The sequence below is a fragment of the Eriocheir sinensis genome, unplaced genomic scaffold, assembly GCF_024679095.1.
Source record: "Eriocheir sinensis breed Jianghai 21 unplaced genomic scaffold, ASM2467909v1 Scaffold759, whole genome shotgun sequence".
NCBI classification, from domain to species: domain Eukaryota; kingdom Metazoa; phylum Arthropoda; class Malacostraca; order Decapoda; family Varunidae; genus Eriocheir; species Eriocheir sinensis.
The window spans coordinates 19,778-39,810 of record NW_026112119.1 but is presented as its reverse complement, the minus strand read 5'-3'; positions in this window follow the sequence as shown (position 1 = coordinate 39,810).

Here is a 20,033-nt window from a genome sequence, read left to right as displayed (position 1 = left end):
GCCGTCATGAAATGCCCAGGCATCAGAGTTGGGCCTTCAGATAGGGAACACTAAACATGTTTCCTTTGGCCTGAAAACACTGTAACTGTGTGTAATGTGCACTACATTGAACTCTGTAATATAAACGTGTAATCTGTATATAAAAGAAAGAGAGAGAGAGAGAGAGAGAGAGAGAATTTACATACATAGATTTACATAGAAAATCAGACTACTGGTCTGTCCTTAAACCTAAGTGATTTTACATTAATCAGATGGCTCCAAAACGTTGCTTTTCTACTCTAGTTAATATCAAGTTCAAGGAAGTGACGGTCGAGCTTGTTTTTAAAGGAGTCAATCATGTTACACTGGACCACTGATGGTGGGAGCTTATTCCCTTCTCGCACTACAACGGTGGTGAAGAAAAATTTGGTGCAGTCTGAATTTACTTGTCTACATTTGAGTTTTGTGCCATTGTTCCTCGTGCGCAAAGTGTCATCGATCATAAACAATTTTGTTCTGCCTACATTCGTGAAACCATTAAGTATTTTACAACATTCGATCAGTTTTCCTCGGAGGCGACGTTTCTCAAGAGAGAACATGTTAAGGGTGGAAAGCCTTTCTTCGTAGGATTTGTTGCGCAAGGAAGGGATCATTTTTATTGCTCGACGCTGAACACCTTCTAGTTTAGCAATGTCCTTTGCATGGTGGGGAGACCAAAACTGTACCGCATATTCCAAGTGGGGTCTGACTAAACTATTGTAGAGCGGAAGTATTACATCTTTATTTTTGAATAAAAAGTTTCTTTTAATGAAGCCCAACATTCTGTTCGCTTTATTTGCTGCATCGACGCATTGATGTGAGAATTTGAGGTTTGATGCAATTTTAATCCCCAGGTCCTTAACGCATTGAACACTTGTGAGTTTAACGCCGCGTATTTCGTAATCGAACTTCTTATTTTTTGTTCCAACTTGAAGGACCTGGCACTTGTCTACGTTAAAGGGCATCTCCCATTTATCCGACCAAGCTGAAATTTTGTGCAAATCCTCTTGGAGGCTTTGCCTGTCATCGTCAGTGAGAACCGAGCTACCAATCTTTGTGTCGTCTGCAAATTTACTAATGCGATTATTGAGTCCAACATCCACATCGTTGATGTAAATAATAAAGAGCACTGGGCAAAGAACCGAGCCCTGAGGGACGCCACTAGTGACCGGCGCCCACTCTGAGTTAAATCCGTCAATCACTACTCTTTGTTGTCTGTTGCTCAACCAATTTGCGATCCATTGGTTTACTTGACCGTCAATGCCTATTTGCTTTAATTTATAAAATAATTTATGATGTGGGACTTTATCAAACGCTTTCTGGAAATCAAGATAGACTACGTCCACTGATTTGGTTACGTCATAAATTGAGAAGAGATCGTTATAAAAGGTCAGTAGCTTTGACAGGCAGGATCTTTTGTTACGGAAGCCATGTTGTGAATCCCCAATTAATGAGTGGCTTTCGAGGTAACTCACAATTTTGTCTCTAATTATGCTCTCGAGTAGCTTACCTACAATTGAATTTAGACTAATGGGTCGGTAGTTACCTGGTATTTTTTTGTCTCCTTTCTTAAAGAGAGAGAGAGAGAGAGAGAGAGAGAGAGAGAGAGAGAGAGAGAGAGAGAGAGAGAGAGAGAGAGAGAGAGAGAGAGAGAGAGAGAGAGAGGGGGAGTAAGAGAGAGAGAGAGAGAGAGAGAGAGAGAGAGAGAGAGAGAGAGAGAGAGAGAGAGAGAGAGAGAGAGGGGGGGGGGGGGGGAGAAAGACGGTGGGGTGGGGCTCAAGGGACAACACAATCTGAGCCAAGTGAGGAAGTTGGAAGGGAGTTTAATATTAGCATAGAGAGAGAGTGGGAGGGTAAGAAGATGGGGTGGGGCTCAAGAGACAAGACAAGAGCCGGTGATGACTCTGGTCCTTCTAATGTTACAAGAGACTGAAAGACGCGATGACGGTACTACACGAACGTAAACGCGGCATAATTAAAATCACTGTCGAACCAACGGAGCTCGACGAACGGAAACACCGTTGAAGTCCTTTGTGTTTCTTCCCGTTCACGGCTTAAAAATATGGCTATGACCCTTGACAGTGACCTTTTAAATGTCATTGGAAACAAGTTGATTGGAAGAGGAGGAGGAGACGGAAGGAAGAAGGGAGGGAGAGATAAAGAGGGGGGAGGAGGAGGAGGAGGAGGAGGAGGAAAAGGGAGAAAGGGGAGGGAAGGGAAAGGAAGAGGAATTTAAGGAAGAAGAGGAAGAGGAGGAGGAAAAGGGAGAAGGAAGAAACAGAAGAGGAAGAGGAGGAGGAGAAGGGAGATGGGGGAGGGAGGAATAAGGAAGAGGAGGAGGAGGAAGTTGAAGAAGAGGAGGAGGAGGAAAAGGGAGGAGGAGGAGGAAGGAAAAGGGAGGAGGAGGAGGAAGGAATAAGGAGGAGGAGGAGGAAGACTGAAGAACAGGAAGAGGAGGAAGAAAAGGGAGAAAGAGGAGGGAAGGGAAAGGAAGAGGAATTGAAGGAAGAGGAAGAGGAAAAGGGAGAAGGAAGAAGAGCAGAAAGAAACAGAAGAAGAGGAAGAGGAGAAGGGAGAAAGAAGAAGAGCAGAAAGAAACAGAAGAAGAGGAAGAGGAGAAGGGAGAAAGAAGAAGAGCAGAAAGAAACAGAAGAAGAGGAAGAGGAGAAGGGAGAAAGAAGAAGAGCAGAAAGAAACAGAAGAGGAAGAGGAGGAGGAGAAGGGAAGGGAAGGGACAGTACAAAGCTGGTCTTTATATATATATATATATATATATATATATATATATATATATATATATATATATATATATATATATATATATATATATATATATATATATATATATATATATATATATATATATATATATATATATATATATATATATATATATACTTACTAACACCACTCTTCGACTGCATAAAATAGAGTGCATGTCTAACTATCATTTTCCCACATATCTTGAAGGCACATGAATCAACTATACAATAACTATTCACAATAGAACAAGTCTTTCAAACCTATATATATATATATATATATATATATATATATATATATATATATATATATATATATATATATATATATATATATATATATATATATATATATATATATATATATATATATATATATATATATATATATATATATATATATATATATATATATATATATATATATATATATATATATATATATATATATATATATATATATATATATATATATATATATATATATATATATATATATATATGAGGCGTGCGATGACGGAGAGGCTCGCGAATGCCATAATCTATCTGTAAGTACGCTCCCCTGTCGCCCCACGCCTGGTTAAGTATACTCTATTATCACACCCGGACGAGGACATGCTATACTAGAGGCTGTCGGCGGCATGGTCCGGTCAACGCCAAGGGATTTAAGCAAGGAAATCGCGCCTAGAAATTCTTCCCAAAAACCTGTGACTGTATTCCTCAAAGGCCCTTAGCAGACCCTCTATTTAATGCCAGACAAGTAGCTAATAAAATTGAGCCAAATGGAGGCTTTAGTTCAATGGGATTTATGAGCTTGGGGGCGATGGGACGTTTATGAGCATATGTACGTGTCTGTGATGGGGGTTCAGGGGCACATTATGAGATCACTAGACAGAAATGCAGTAAATGGAGGCGTTAGTTCAATGGGATTTATCGATTTGGGACAATGGGACTTGTTTTGTGCATAGAGCAAGGTCTGACACAGGCTCTGCCAGGTCTTTGTACTCAGAGCATGGCATTTGCCAGTTTATGACGCCTAACTATTGCCAAGAAACATCAGGATTTAACTCTTTTAATGATAACTATAAATGAGTTTTGTTATTGGAGCCCAGAAGACAGTTTTGGGGTAGGAAGTCGGGAAATATAAGTGACTGAGTACGACAATCTGGCAACGTTGGGTCTGACACACGCTTTGCCCAATCCACACCCTTATCCGACTCGCTGTTAAGAGGTTATACCCAAAAAATCAATAATACAAAAATGCACGTTTCTGGATGAAGTGGCATTAGAAAGACTGTGTTTCCCCTTACAAGTGCATGAACTATCCTCATCTTGTTACTAAATCATCACAGAGCAAGGTCTGACACACACTTTGTCAAATCCACACCCTTATCCGGCTCACTGTTCAGAAGTTATACCCAAAACTTGACATAACACAGCCTCTGAAAACCCACACAGAGGCACGTGTCTGGCTGGAGAGGTGAAGGGGTCAGTTCAGGGGCACATTATGAGGAGATCCCTAAACAGAAATGCACTGAATGGAGGCGTTATTTCAATGGATTTATGAATTTGAGACCAATGGGACTTGTTTTGTGCATAGAGCAAGGTCTGACACACGCTTTGCCAAATCAACACCCTTATCCGACTCACTGTTAAAAAGTTATACCCAAAAATTGACATAACACAGCCTCTGAAAACCCAAAGAAAGGCACGTGTCTGGCTGGAAAGGTGGCATTTAAAAAAACATGTTCCCTCGGACCCTCGTATAGCGCCACACACTACCAGACACAGACACTTCACACACGCACAATCTCTACATTACAGGAATGCCAGTCACTGTACACTAAGTTATCATAGTCACCATACACTAAACTGTCCCATGAGCCTGGCCCCTCCATCACCCACACTCCAAGGTAATGTTCACGGCTACTCCCCCTTATGTCACCTAAGCAATCGGGGTCGGTATTCAACTATTTCCAAGGGTCAAAAAAGAGATCAGTCGGGTTTTCATGAGTGCTTTTTCACAATCATAACACAGAAGAAGGGTCAAACTACCACCAGGGCCATTAATCGACCCCTGGAAACGCCCAAAACTCCTAGGAAAGACATGCTGGGCAGCCAAAGGGTTTGAGGATATGGCCACATGTCCTACTGCAGTGGAAGAGGGGACAGACTTCTGGCTGAGTTTTTTTTCCTCTTTTCAATTTTTAGGGTAATTTAGTGAATGGAAGAGTTTTAGGAAGAGAAGAAAGGCAGAAAGGATGAAGTTTTGAATCGAGTGAGGGTCTGATAAGCAGTCGACCTTGCCGTTCTTTTTAACCGATTTATTTATAAGAAGATGATGATGATGATGATGATGAATTTAGGGAATGGAAGAGGAGCTTTAGGAAGAGAGGAAAGGCAGAAAGGATAAGTTTTGGGCAGAGTGAGAGTTTGGTAAGCAGATGACCTTGTTGTTCTTTTTTACGGATTTATTTATGACAAGAAAATAAAGGGAAAAAGAAGAAAGAACGATCAAGAGGGCAAAAGAGAGGTCAATTTCAGGCGAAGAGGCGTCTCGAAACTCTCATCTTGAATGGGTTTAGCATATGGCGCCTATAGATGAATGCCCAGAGCCAGTTGGTGGGCCATGTAGAGAGTGCCAGACCATCACCACCACCACTATAGAAGCGAATACAGCGGAAAAAAATAGAAAACGACGTCATGTAATTTAGGCTCCGGATTAGTTTAGCATACGGTGCCTATAGATGAGTGCCCAGAGCCAGTTAATGGGCCATGTAGAGAGTGCCAGACCACCACCATCACCACTATAGAAGTGAATACAGCAGAAAAAAATAGAAAATGATGTCATGTAATTTGGGCACTGGATTTGTTTAGCATATGGTGCCTATAGATGATTGCCCAGAGCCAGTTGATGGGCCATGTAGAGAGTGCCAGACCACCACCATCACATAGGAAGTGAATACAGTGAAAAAAATAGAAAATGATGTCATGTAATTTGGGCAGCCTATAGATGAATGCCCAGAGCCAGTTTATGGGCCATTTAGAGAGTGCCAGACCACCACCGCCTCCACTATAGAATTTAATACAGCAGAAAAAAATAGAAAACGACGTCATGTAATTTGGGCTCGGGATAAATTTAGCATACGGAGACAATAGATGAATACCCAGAGCCAGTTGACGGGCTGTGGAAAGAGCTGACCATGCCCACCAACAGGTCACCACCACCACCAGCAGCGTCTCCTCAACACAGCCACCGCCCTGAGAGCCACACCGTCGCGCGCAACATGGCAGTTAGTGTCCCGAGGGCTTGGCGATGGTGGCAGGGTGTGGACGGCTGGGTCGTCACTCACGCGCGGGACGTTTTAGGGTTTCATCCTGTAAATAAAGAATGAATGAGCGACTTCGGCGGTTGGAAAACTATCTTGGCCTGTGAACTTTGACGAGGTATATATATATCTATATATATATATATATATATATATATATATATATATATATATATATATATATATATATATATATATATATATATATATATATATATATATATATATATATATATATATATATATATATATATATATATATATATATATATATATATATATATATATATATTTACAGCAGAGGAGACAGTGCAAGGGCATAAAAAGAAAAAGAAAACAATAATGAAAAAAAGCCCGCTACTTACTGCTCCTAAATAGAGTAGTGTTGTTGTTTATTTATTTAGTTAGTTAGTTAGTTATTCTTTTTAATGATTTTTTTTTCTTTCACATTGGTGTTACTTAATATGGACTTTATGTTTTGTATCATCCAAAATTAATGTACTCATGAATTCTGAAGCATTATTTTTATCTATTTTTTTTTCTCGGCCATCCAGAACATCCTCCTCCTCTAAAGGCGGCTTTACACCTGCCAATTCCTAGTCGGCAATACGGGCGCGGCTGCATTTTTGGTCTGGGTCTGGGTCTGGGTCTGGGAGCCCTTCTCGCGGCAAGGTTTCTGCAGCTGAGCGCGTCCGTCTTGTATTGCCGACTGGCGGCTGAGTACAACATGTCGGCGCCAATAAAACAAGAAATGACAGATACAGACAACAAGATTTGGAGCCGGGAGGCCGAGGTGGCGTTACTAGAAGAAGTGAGGCAGCATAGGTACTTGTGGGAGCCACAAGATAAGCTGTAGGAGAAGCTGAGTCTACGCAAAACAACTTTTGAGAGAGTGGCAGCAACATCCGAGAAATGTTTGTCTCTTTGCGAGATATCGAAGGAGGTAATTAAGGAACGATTATTTCCGTGTATTATATAATCACACTATGTAATGCCTGGGATGGCATGTTCCTCCCTTCTCCTTTGTTGTTAAATGCAACAATGAACAATCAATCAATCAGTACTACTGAAGGTAAAACTCGTTTACTTAAGGCATTTCTACAATATTAGGCTAATGGACCAAACTCATTGTGGTTTTAATATATGGTAGTAGCCTTTTGGGGTGTCTGGGATGAATTCATGCCCTTGCATTTACTAGCAGTTTACGTCTTGATGGCGGCTCCTCCCACGTGTGAACGTACTTGTTCCCGAGAGCACACAGCCGGTCTAGCTGCTAGATCGTGGCGGCTGTATTGCCGGCCAGGAATTGCCAGGTGCAAAGCCGCCTTAACACACATAACAGCACACAACAGTTAACTTTACACTCTAAGGTCAGTATTATAAGACACTTTTGGTTCTCACACCAGCTATTTCTAAAGGTCAAAGAGGGGCTCAATTGGGTTCTAATGAGTGTTTCTTAGTTTCATGGCACAGAGGAAGGGTCAAATTACCAGCAGGGCCATGAAACTACTCCTGGAAATGCCCAGAACTCCTACGAAAGCCTTGTCAAATGAGTATTTCTTAGGTTCATGGTACAGAGGAAGGGTCAAATTACCAGCAGGGCCATGAAACTACTCCTGGAAATGCCCAGAACTCCTACGAAAGCCTTGTCAAATGAGTGTTTCTTAGGTTCATGGTACAGAGGAAGGGTCAAACTACCAGCAGGGCCATGAAACTACTCCTGGAAATGCCCAGAACTCCTACGAAAGCCTTGTCAAATGAGTGTTTCTTAGGTTCATGGTACAGAGGAAGGGTCAAACTACCAGCAGGGCCATAAAACTACTCCTGGAAATGCCCAGAACTCCTACGAAAGCCTTGTCAAAAGAGTGTTTCTTAGGTTCATGGTACAGAGGAAGGGGCAAACTACCACCAGGGCCATGAAACTACTCCTGGAAATGCCCAGAACTCCTACGAAAGCCTTGTCAAATGAGTGTTTCTTAGGTTCATGGTACAGAGGAAGGGTCAAACTACCAGCAGGGCCATGAAACTACTCCTGGAAATGCCCAGAACTCCTACGAAAGCCTTGTCAAATGAGTGCTTCTTAGGTCCATGGTACAGAGGAAGGGTCAAACTACCAGCAGGGCCATAAAACTACTCCTGGAAATGCCCAGAACTCCTACGAAAGCCTTGTCAAATGAGTGCTTCTTAGGTCCATGGTACAGAAGAAGGGTCAAACTACCAGCAGGGCCATAAAACTACTCCTGGAAATGCCCAGAACTCCTACGAAAGCCTTGTCAAATGAGTGTTTCTTAGGTTCATGGTACAGAGGAAGGGTCAAACTACCAGCAGGGCCATAAAACTACTCCTGGAAATGCCCAGAACTCCTACGAAAGCCTTGTCAAAAGAGTGTTTCTTAGGTTCATGGTACAGAGGAAGGGTCAAACTACCACCAGGGCCATAAAACTATTCCTGGAAATGCCCAGAACTCCTTCGAAAGCTTTGTCAAATGAGTGTTTCTTAGGTTCATGGTACAGAGGAAGGGTCAAACTACCAGCAGGGCCATAAAACTACTCCTGGAAATGCCCAGAACTCCTATGAAAGCCTTGTCAAATGAGTGTTTCTTAGGTTCATGGTACGGAGGAAGGGTCAAACTACCAGCAGGGCCATAAAACTACTCCTGGAAATGCCCAGAACTCCTACGAAAGCCTTGTCAAAAGAGTGTTTCTTAGGTTCATGGTACAGAGGAAGGGTCAAACTACCAGCAGGACCATTAAACTACTCCTGGAAATGCCCAAAATCCTGCAGCAAACCAAGAGGGGAATTACATCATCCAGTGTTACCAGACTAAGGCAGGTATCCAGTCACTTACCGAAATGTACTGTATGGCGAGGATGGTTGTGTTGTGGAGCTGGGGCCCGATGAGCGGGTTCATTTGGTGCATATACGCCAGCATCCAACTGAGGGGCAGAGACAGGGGTGAGCAGGAAGCAGGGAAGGGGTCAAGGAGGGCAGGTTTTGGGGCTGTCGATATAATGGTGTGATAGAGAGTAAAGGTGAGAAGGGCAAGGAGGGCAGGTTTTGGGGCTGTCGATGAATGGTGTGATTGAAAGTGAAGGTGTTTTGTTAGTTTTTCATTGCAATCACCGACATCAGGGAGGAGAGAGTACGCAAGAAGGAAAAGAAGAAGAGCGAAACGGGGAAAGTTGGAAAGTTTGGTTTAGTCGGCGCAACCTCCAGGCAGCTGACAGATTCAAAGACAAATGTAGAGAAGGAAATCTGAGTTTTATAAATTATTGAAACCAGAGCAGTTTCCAATTTGAAGCAACTTGTTCGTAGTTTTGTGTCCATTGCTGGCTGGTTCAACACAGAAAGTTGGAAAGTTTTGTTTAGTGGGCGCAACATCTGTGGTCAAATGTCGGAGAGAGACAGAAGGGGAAGGAATTATAGGAGAAGGGAACAGACCCCAGGAGACAGGACACAACCCCCAATTAATACCTGGTACCATTCACTGCTGGGTGGACAGGGGCGTAGTGTATCGGAAAAGCCGGCCAAATTTTTCTACTCCGCCCGGGAATCGAACTTGGGCTCTCTCGGTTGTGAGCCGAGTGTGCTAACCACTGCACCACGAAGCCCCCCTGGTATAACGTAGCTGTGTGAACAAACACTTATCACAGTGAAGAGAAATGAAGGGAGGTCTAGAGAGACTCAGGCCATGCATACTAACACTAGGTCAATACAACTTGGTAAGTACAGCCAGGTAAACACAGCCACACACACACACACACACACACACACACACACACTCAGACTCAGACACAGACACACAGACTCAATAGCATGGAGAAGAAGAGAAAGAGGAGACCTGATAGCGGTGTACAGGGTGATGAGCGGGGTGGAGAATCTGGACAGAGAGGACCTGCGTGTGAGGAGCGAGAGAGAAACGAGAGGACATGGAAAGAAGTTGAGGGCGACCACGTGTAGGTGAGATGTGAAAAAGTTTAGCTTCCCAAACAGAAGCATTGAGCTGTGGAATGGACTGGAGGAGGAGGTGGTTTGTGCAAGAAACATTCATGATTTTAAGGAAAAGTTGGATAAGAGAGGATATGGAGACGGGACAACACCAGCATAGCTCTTTTCCCGTATGTCACAACTAGGTAAATATAACTAGGTAAATATACACACACACACATAATTATGCAAGATAACAAACAGCCAGAGAGTCATGTAAACCGGATATTTGGTGATACGTATAACATGGTGAGAAATATAGGACTAGCATTTCATTAGATGGATAAGGATATGATGAAAAATTAATTACCACTATGATCAGACCAAAGTTGGAATATGCAGAGGCAGTGTGGTCTCCCCATAAGAAGAAACACATAAAGAAGCTAGAAAGAATACAAAGGATGGCAGCAAAAATGGTTCCAGAGCTAGTGGGATTAACATACGAGGAGAGACTAAAGGAAATGGACTTACCAACACTAGAACAAAGAGGAGAAAGGGGAGACCTAATACAAATCTACAAATTACTGAGCAAAATGGAAGTAGACAACGAGGAGTTTTTTTTTTTTTTTTTTTTTTTTTTACAGCAAAGGAGACAGTTCAAGGGCACACAAAAAGCAAACATTAATAAAAAAAAAGCCGAATCCAAAGAGGTGGCCGAAAGATAGGTCAGTTTCGGGAGGAGAGGTGTCCTGATACCCTCCTCTTGAAAGAGTTTCAGGAGGAAATACAGATGAAGGAAGATTGTTCCAGAGTTTACAGCGTGAGGGATGAAAGAGTGAAGATGGCTTGCAGTTAGCAAGTTCAGAAGAGCAGTCAGCGTGGAAATATCGATAGAAGATAGAAAGAGAGGCAACATTGCGGCGGAATTTAAGAGGTAGAAGACTATCAGTATGAGGAGGAGAGCTGATGAGACGAAGAGCCTTAGCCTCCACTCTGTCCAGAAGAGCTGTGTGAGTGGCGCCCCCCCACACATGAGATGCATACGCCATACGATGTTACTACTAAAAGAATAAATTACGACCAGGAACACAAAAGGACATAGTAAAAAATTGAGGAAGGGAAGATGCTTGAAAGACATAAAGAAATATCACTTCCCACAAAGAAATATTGAGGTTTGGAACAGACTAAGTGAGGATGTAGTATCGGTGAGGCGTGTGCAAAGCTCTAAGGAAAAGGTGGATAAATGTAGATACGGAGACGGGACCACACCAGCGTAAACCCCAGGCCTATAAAACTACAACTAGGTAAATACACACACACACACACACACACACACACACACACACACACACACACACACACACACACACACTTACAATAGCCAGCAGGAGATGGCCGTTATCACCAAGACCACCTGGATCACCCTGGAACAAAACAGAACGGTCAACAAACATTGAACAACAATAATAATAATAATAATAATAATAATAATAATAATAATAATAATAATAATAATAATAATAATAATAATAATAATAGTCCTTGGTTTAACGAGTGTTGATTTATGGGCAAAAAAGATCACAAAACATGCCTTGACTTGGCGGTGACTTGGTATATGAGCAGCCTGTTAGTACGTTTTTTTTTTGTTTTTTTTTTATATATATATAAATTTGTCGACACCTCAAGGGTGGCAAAACACTTGAAACACTTTACTATGCCTACAAAATATGGTTTTTAATAAGGATAAATGAATTTAGTAATTTGTAAGCAGCCCATTTAAAGCAGATCTTGCTTTTTGGGCAGCATGTTTGTAAAAAAAAATCATTACATAATACATATTCACCCCTCATAGAACATAATAATCCACTTATATACATTAGCTATTAGATTAGATTATCAGTACTGACCAAGAATATACTGTTTATACTGTTTCTTAAATGTATGCAATGTTGGTAATAGTTGAACTGATTTGGCACAGAATTCTAAATTTTAGGACCAGAATAAGCTAGAAAGTGTTGGAAGACACAGGCTATATGGAGGCCGCTGGGGTCAAGAGCGTACGTCCCTCTGAGGGGGTACCACAGACCCTTGGCGGTGGACGGCTCATGAAGGGGAGGGGAGGACGCCGATTGACTGACTATTTGGTGACGTCAGCCTAACCGACTAAGTCAGTCTTTCAACGAGGACTGGCGTGGTTTTTCGTACAAGTTGAAGACATGAGCGTGTGTTCCCTTTGCTCGCTGCAAGACGAGAGTGCTCAAAGAGGAGAACAATGAGAATAGTCTCAGTCAGGGCTGCCACCTTGAGCTCAGAAAAATGAGGAACACAACATCCAAGTCTCAAATACAGAACGAATCCATGTTTTAAGGAACGCGTGGCAACCCTAAAATTTCTCTAGCCTGCCATGACTGACAGCCGCTGCTGGTGAAGGCAGGAGGAGAGGGGGAGGGACGTTATGACGTGTATTTTACAAGTATTTCAGGACGACACTTGAAAGTTGGAAAGTTTGGTTTAGTCGGCGCAACATCCGTGGTCACATGCCAGAGAGACAGAAGGGGAAGGAATTATAGGAGAAGGAAACAGATCCCAGGAGACGGGACACAATCCCCGATTAATACCTGGTACCCATTCACTGCTGGGTGGACAGGGGCATAGGGTATCGGAAAAGCCGCCCAAATTTTTCCACTCGAACCCGGGCTCTCTCGGTTGTGAGCCGAGTGTGCTAACCACTGCACCACGAAGCCCCCCGATGACACATGACATAATTTTATGGACTGGTTTTGTGGTTCCCCCAAAAATGCACTCACTAGTTTTAAAATAGTGAATTTTATCTGCTTAACCATTCAGACAGCCAAATACGGAACAAATGGCATTCTGTATTTTAAGGAAAGGGTGGCAAGTTGGCAACCCTAGTCTCAGTCCGCGTTGTAAACTCGTAGAGATAATATCCGTGCACTCGTGTCCGATTGCATTTGTGCTTTGGCGTGCGATCTTAATGTTTTCAGCCCTACAGTGTGCAGTCTTTGTGCTTTGACCCAGTAGCAGCGAGGGGCCAAATTTGTGCCATGATATAAACCCCCAAAAATAGATGATGCATAAACTGATCACAAATGCATTGATATATATTATGAAATGGTTTGTGTGAGTGATGATTTTTTCTCATTTTTCTCACTTAGAGGGACCATTAAGAAACATGATCCCCGCTGCTACCAGGTTAACAATGTCCCCCAGAAAGATGGTTAAAAGGGATGGTGCTGCAAAGGAGAAAACAGGAACGGCGGATACTATGCTCACAACAGGAACGGGTGGGCAAGCCTCAGTGGCGTTCCTTTCAGTCTGCATTGTACACTCGCAAAGGTAGCACCCCATGCCGGTAGGCTTGTTTGGAGGGGTCTGATGGTATGGCCCAGCCCGTTGTGACGCAGGCAAGTGTTTATAGTGGCGCCATCATGCACTGGCTCATGCTGCCCCCCGGAGCTCATTTTAATCCTAGAATCTAGAGTCCGGGTTGATAGGTGGTCTTCTGGACAGCATATGGGTAGTTTTAAGCCACTCGGCAGTCTAGTGTGTGATCTTTGTGTTTTCAGCACTATATTATTACTATATTATTTATATATTATACTATATCATTTATATTCATATTATCATACTATATCATTTATATTATTTATCATTGCTGTTTGTGGGTGAAAATGTTATTTATTATGTATTAACAAACAAGTAACAAGTAATATGATTTATGATTTTGCGTTAATATTTTTGGGATATGGGACGCATCAATTGGATTCACTTTAACCGTGTAGCAGCGACGGGCCAAATTTGAAAAGCCATGATTTTAACTCCCCAAAATAGATGATACATAAACTGATCAGAAATGCTTTGATATATATATTATGAAATGGTTTTGGTGGAGGGTGATTTTTTTCTCATTTTTCGCTTAGAGGGACTCATTAAGAATCATATCCCTGCTGCCACCACCACCCTGGGTTAATTTCAATGGGAAAATTTGTTCAAGCTGATGAGTGTTTTTGAAATGCCAGAATTTTCTCTTTACTACACTCCCTGACACGGCCACCGTGTGTAACGAAACACACGAGAAATTAATCCAGACAAGGAAAGAAGTTTGTCAGACCGATCACCAAACCCACGACCAGCGAGAGACGGAAGAGCCACCCAATCCAGTCGGCACAAAAAGAGGTGCCCCTGGCAGAGTGAGTTGCGTGTAGGCTCCACCCATCAGGCAAGCAAGTCAGCACTACATTTTGGTTTGCAAGCAAAATCTCCGAACGAATTGAACCTCTGTAAACCGGAGGTATGACTCTATAAAATAATATAGTAATAATATACAGGCCATATCGCGTGGTTCACTTGTCGCGGTCTCGCTGTATCGTGGATTTTAAGACTGTAAATATTTAGTATCAGTTTATGGATTTTTGCTATATCGCGGGATTTTGCGGTATAGAGGCATTTTAATATATTTATTATTTAACTTATTTTGCAGTAAAGAAGCATTTTCTAGCCTAAAAAATTGTAAAACAATATAAAAAAATAGAAAGTATTAATAAGAACATATTAACCCGGTAGCAGTGACGGGCTGAGTTTGTGTGCTTTACGCTAGCAGCGGACGGGCCAAATTTTGTGGCTTTTATGTGTAGCAGTTGACGGGCCAAATTTCGGCTTTTGCTGCGGTAGCAGCGACGGGCCAAATTTGTGGCTTTTGCTGTGTGTGTGGCATGACGGGCCAAATTTGTGGCTTTGCTGTGTAGCAGTTGACGGGCCAAATAAATTTGTGGCTTTGCTGTGTAGCAGCGATGGGCCAAATTTGTAGGGTTTACAGTAGCAGCATGACGTAACAAATTTGTGGCTTTACAGTGTAGCAGCTGACGGGCCAAATCTGTGGCTTTGTTGTGTAGCAGCGACGGGCCAAATAAATGTGGCTTGTGCTGTGTAGCAGCGACGGGCCAAATCTGTGGTTTGCTGTGTAACAGTGACGGGCCTGGCTTCAGGTTTATGTAAAGCAGCGACGGCCAAATTTGTATTGGCTGTGTAAGCAGCGACGGGCTTCAAATTTGTGGTTTTGCTGTGGTAGCAGCGACGGGCCACATTTGTGGCATTGCTGTGTAGCAGCGACGGGCCACATCTGTGGCTTTGCTGTGTAACAGTGACGGGCCAAGTTTGTGGCTTTGCTGTGTAGCAGCGACGGGCCAAATTTGAGGCTTTGCTGTGTAGCAAAGGACGGGCCAAATTTGTGGCTTTGCTGGGGTAACAGTGATAAGTTTCAGGCTTAGCTGTAGCAGCGATGGGCCAAATTGTGGCTTAGCTGTAATAGCAGCGACGGGCCAAATTTGTGGCTTTGCTGTGTAGCAGTTGACGGGCCAGTAAATTTGTATTTTGCTGTGTAACAGTGACGGGGCCAAGTTTGTATTGCTTGTGTAGCGGGTTAAACGGGCCAAATTTGTGGTTTTACTGTGGTAGCGACGGGTCAAATTTGTGGTCAGAAGAAAGCTTAGTTGTGTATGTTGAATGGAAATTTGTCCATGATTTTAACCTCAAAATAGATGATGCATAAACTGATCACAACATACTTCTGATATATATATTATGAAATTGGTTTGTGTGAGGGGTGATTTTTCTCACTTTCTGCTGTAGAGGGTTCATTAAGAATCATGATCCCCTGCTACTGGGTTAAAAATAATACTAAATTGAAATAAAATACGTAGCGTGCACAGCAGATGCATAGGAAAAGATTCGCATGTATGTAAACGCAGCTACATGGAAGCCCTTCCGCTTGAGCTAGTTTACCCACGTGTGATTGGTACACGGCAATAATTATTGGCTGATGGATGGAGGCGACCAAACCAGGAGCACCACTCTGGAATCTGGGCGCTGATTGGCTCAGCAACCATAGCATTTTGGTTCGTCAGCTGTTAGTCTTCCGAGGACAAATGGAGAGTGTGTTACAGCTTGCTGCCGTTGGGAATGCTCGCTGAGAAATTGGCAGTGAGGACCCAGACATGATGAGTAATGACTGCACTGAACCAGACTATCTTGCCTCAAAATAAGTATTCCAGGTTTATCTAGTTCTCGTGAACCTTTGCGGTGCTGGAATAAAACACGTGGAGAGCACTGAAATCCAAACAGCTGATACGCTCTTTCTTCTTTCTTGTGACCACATAAACTCTATCGACCACACGAGTATAACTGATATGGGAAAAAGATTGACGAGTTTCTTGACTAGAATTGATGAGTTTCAGTGAAATGGGCTGACTTTTTGAATCTCTCGGAGAAACTAGAAAAGGTGACCTTGTTCACATGGGTTGAGGAGAAATTCACAGATATGCGGATTATATAAGTACAAATATGTTTCATAATATATAAATTCATAATAATAAAATAAATATAAGGTCGTTACTTTGCGGATTTTTCGCTCATCGCGGGGGTTCTAACCAGCCCCGCACAACGAGGATTACTGGTGTTGAAAAACACAAAGATCACATACTTGAGCACATACTTAAACAGGCATGAGCACGCGTGCTATATATCTCGCAAGTGTACAAGGTGAAACGCTTGAAAGTTTGGTTTAGTCAACATCTGTGGTCATATGCCGAGAGAGACAGAAGGAGAAGGAATTATATAAGGAACAGGATCCAGGAAGACGACACAAAACTCTGGGTTGCCCAAATTTTTCACTCCGCCCAGGGAATCAAACCTGAGCCTCCCTGGTTGTGAGTCAGAAAAGCAACTACTGCACCACGAAGCCCCACCACAATTTAAACCTTTACCCAGTAAAAAGTATAATGGCTAAACTGAGGAACGTAACGAGCCCATCTATCCTGCAGATCATTGATGAGTCTGGGAGCAGTGGTAAAAGACTGAGAAATATCAATAAAAAGGCTGGACACCATACATATTAATATAATAATAATAATAACGTGATGATAGTCATAGTGGTGGTGATGATAATGGAAAATAATGATTGTGGTAATGACAATGGAAATGATGAAAGTGATGATAATAGTGGTGATACTGATGGTGGTGATGGTGGTGGTACGATGAAATGGAAGATGATGGTGATGATGAAAGCGGATGATAATGGTGATAATAATGGTGGTGACAGATGATAATGGTGATGATAATGGTGATGATGATAAGATGATGACTGTGGTGGTGGTGGTGGTGATGATACGGTAATGATGACTGTGGTGGTGGTGATGATGAGAGAGTCTAGTCATCACTCAGCCCTTATTCGGACCCCACACGATGAAGGGAGATCACTGCACCCACTCAATCATGAAGAGCTCCAGCTTATCACTGCTATGGGCATGGCGTCGGCACCCATGATGGACTTGACCTACCCTCTAGACGGACTCATTGGGGGTCAAAATAGCCCAGTTTGTCTGTACTCTGTCTTTACTGTATGTGTCAGGTCCTTTTATTTTTCCGTTCTTCTCTTTTTTGCTCTTCTTGTTTTTCCTTCTCCTCTTCTCTTCTTAATTCTCTACTCCTCTTCGCCGAGCCTTGCCTCACACCCCGCCCCTACACTGCCCTCACACACTGGGCTTCCCACTGGCACCCGCAATTATTTGGTGCGTGTAGCTCCCGACGGTCCCCCAGTGGCTCTGTGTGGCCTCGGCACCCACTGTCCCTCTGGCTCTGTGTGGCTCCCTGTGGCACTCACTGGTCCTCCAGGCCCAGGCCTCGTGGCACTCACTGTCCCTCTGGTGCCCTGTGTGGCTCTCGTGGCACCTACTGGCCTCTGGTGGCTCTGTGGCTCTCGTGGCACTCTCTGTCCCTCGGTGCTGTGTGTGGTGGAGCAGTTAGTATGAAGTGTTATGGGCGGAGCGGCCTCTGTTGGCAAAGTCACGTGCCCTGCCCCGATCAGTTGACTGATAGTGGTGGTTAAGCACGAATCATAGATTGTCATCAGTTTTGAGTATTTACCGATTTCAACCCAAAACCGCCTCCCCGACCCCAATAACCGCCTCTCTCTGTTAGTTAGCGTTAAATGGTTTATTACGTGCTTTCTGGCACAACTATGGCTCAGAAACCGGTAAATATGAGGCTCTGAGTACGATAATCTGGCAACGGTGGCGGTGCCAATGAGTCGGCGCCAGATTGAAGGATGAAATGCTAGAAATGCACTATACAGTAAGTTTAAAATACGTACACCAATAAAATACACACAACAGTCATCTGACAACTCAGGTCACACACACACACACACACACACACACACACACACACACACACACACACACACCACTCCGTGGCGCAGCTGGTAGAGCGCTGCGCTGCCAGGCTTCACGGTCTGACAGGGCTGCGGTTCGGGCCTCCTCATTCCGGGTAACTTGTCGATACTTATTTATACGCGGATAGTGACGCGTATTTCTGCTTTGAAAGAAAATGTGCCAATTAAAAAAATGATGATAATAATAAAAGGCATGAGAGGTCGTGGTGCTCGATCAGCCCCGCGCGTCGCTCAAGGATCCGAAAAAGGGTTCGGAGTGACTCGCCAGCTGCTTTTCACTGTCAAGGGAGACTGAATTACCCTCATTTATTCAAAGTTTAAGTAGTGATCAGACTCACTGGGGCGGGTGTGTGTAAAGAGTGGCAGGTATCATGACTTATTGATTGGAAATTGATTAGCTGGTAAAGCCCCCCGCCTCGCACCTGTCTGGTCAGCAGGTAACCACTCAGCCTAGCCTTGCCCCGCCGCCCGCCACGCAGCCGCCGCGTCTGCGCACAGCACCACAGCGACGCTGGGCTGTTTCGCTTTTGTTTCATGTGACGTACTCAATATTCTGCCTTTACAGTACTAATAATCCCATCATATTCCTTCACTCATACTTTCACATCGCGTTACAAAGTATCACTGTATACATTCCTCAATGTTTTTTCTCTATGCAGTGCTGAGGGAAAGTTATCATTTGTTTAGGCAAGTTAACCATTAGAAGCGAGCATTTTCTATCACGTTAAACCTCGCATCACCCCGCCTGTCCCCGTCCTCCAGTGACCAGTCAGTCAGCTATGCGTGTGCGTGTGTACATGTGTGTGGCGAGTAATCTGCGCTTAGGATGGAGCGGCGAGTGTCGGCGGCGTGAGGTAAGCCAGCCAATAAGTGTCGCGACCGAGCCATCAGCGTGACGAGCTGCTCGGCGGCGTGAGGTAAGCCAGCCAATAAGTGTCGTGACCCAGCTATCAGCGTGACGAGCTGCTCGGCGGCGTGAGGTGTGTGGATCAAACATTGTTGGAGAGCCTCCCAGGTGAACGCGTATTCCAATGGTGAACTCCAGGAAAAAGGAATTCTTACACGTTCTATACTCCCAACATAACGAACCCTATGGTTTAAGCTCTCAGCTACTTCTGATCTTACTCTCTTAAGCCTTTGCAGCTGCTTTTTTAAACCCTCGAAGTCCGCCTTCCTGAAGTCAGGTATTAAGTGTTGTTTCTGCTGACTCTATCCTCCCATTTAATATTAAATATAATTTCCTTATGATCACTGTTACCTAATGAACCCCCAACCTCAATGTTGCTTATTGTGTCCTCTTTATTAGTTAACAACAAATCCAAAATATTTTCTTCCTCGTGGTGTTCTAATTAACTGCTTAAGGAAACTATCCTGCGGCGGAAATGAAAAGAACCATGCAGCATGGAAAACTGCATGGAAATTTGTGTGCCTGTGAGAACAAGACAACGCTTGCTGAGCACCCAATGATGATCACAAGACTAAGATTCCCACCTGCGGGATATACTGTGAAATTTATTAATAATGCTAAAGCATATGAGCCATCTTATTTAGCATTCTATGTCTTTGAGAGTATTCTCGTAAAGCCTTCTTCGAATGGGTGTAAAGAGACATCACTTTGCCATAGCGTATGCTTACATTATAGTGAATAGAAACGGAGAAACAGTAGAAAGCGGATCCTATTGTGGAAGTAATGCTGCAAACCATTTTAGCTGAACCCACACTGTTTTGTATATAGAACGAACTTACATT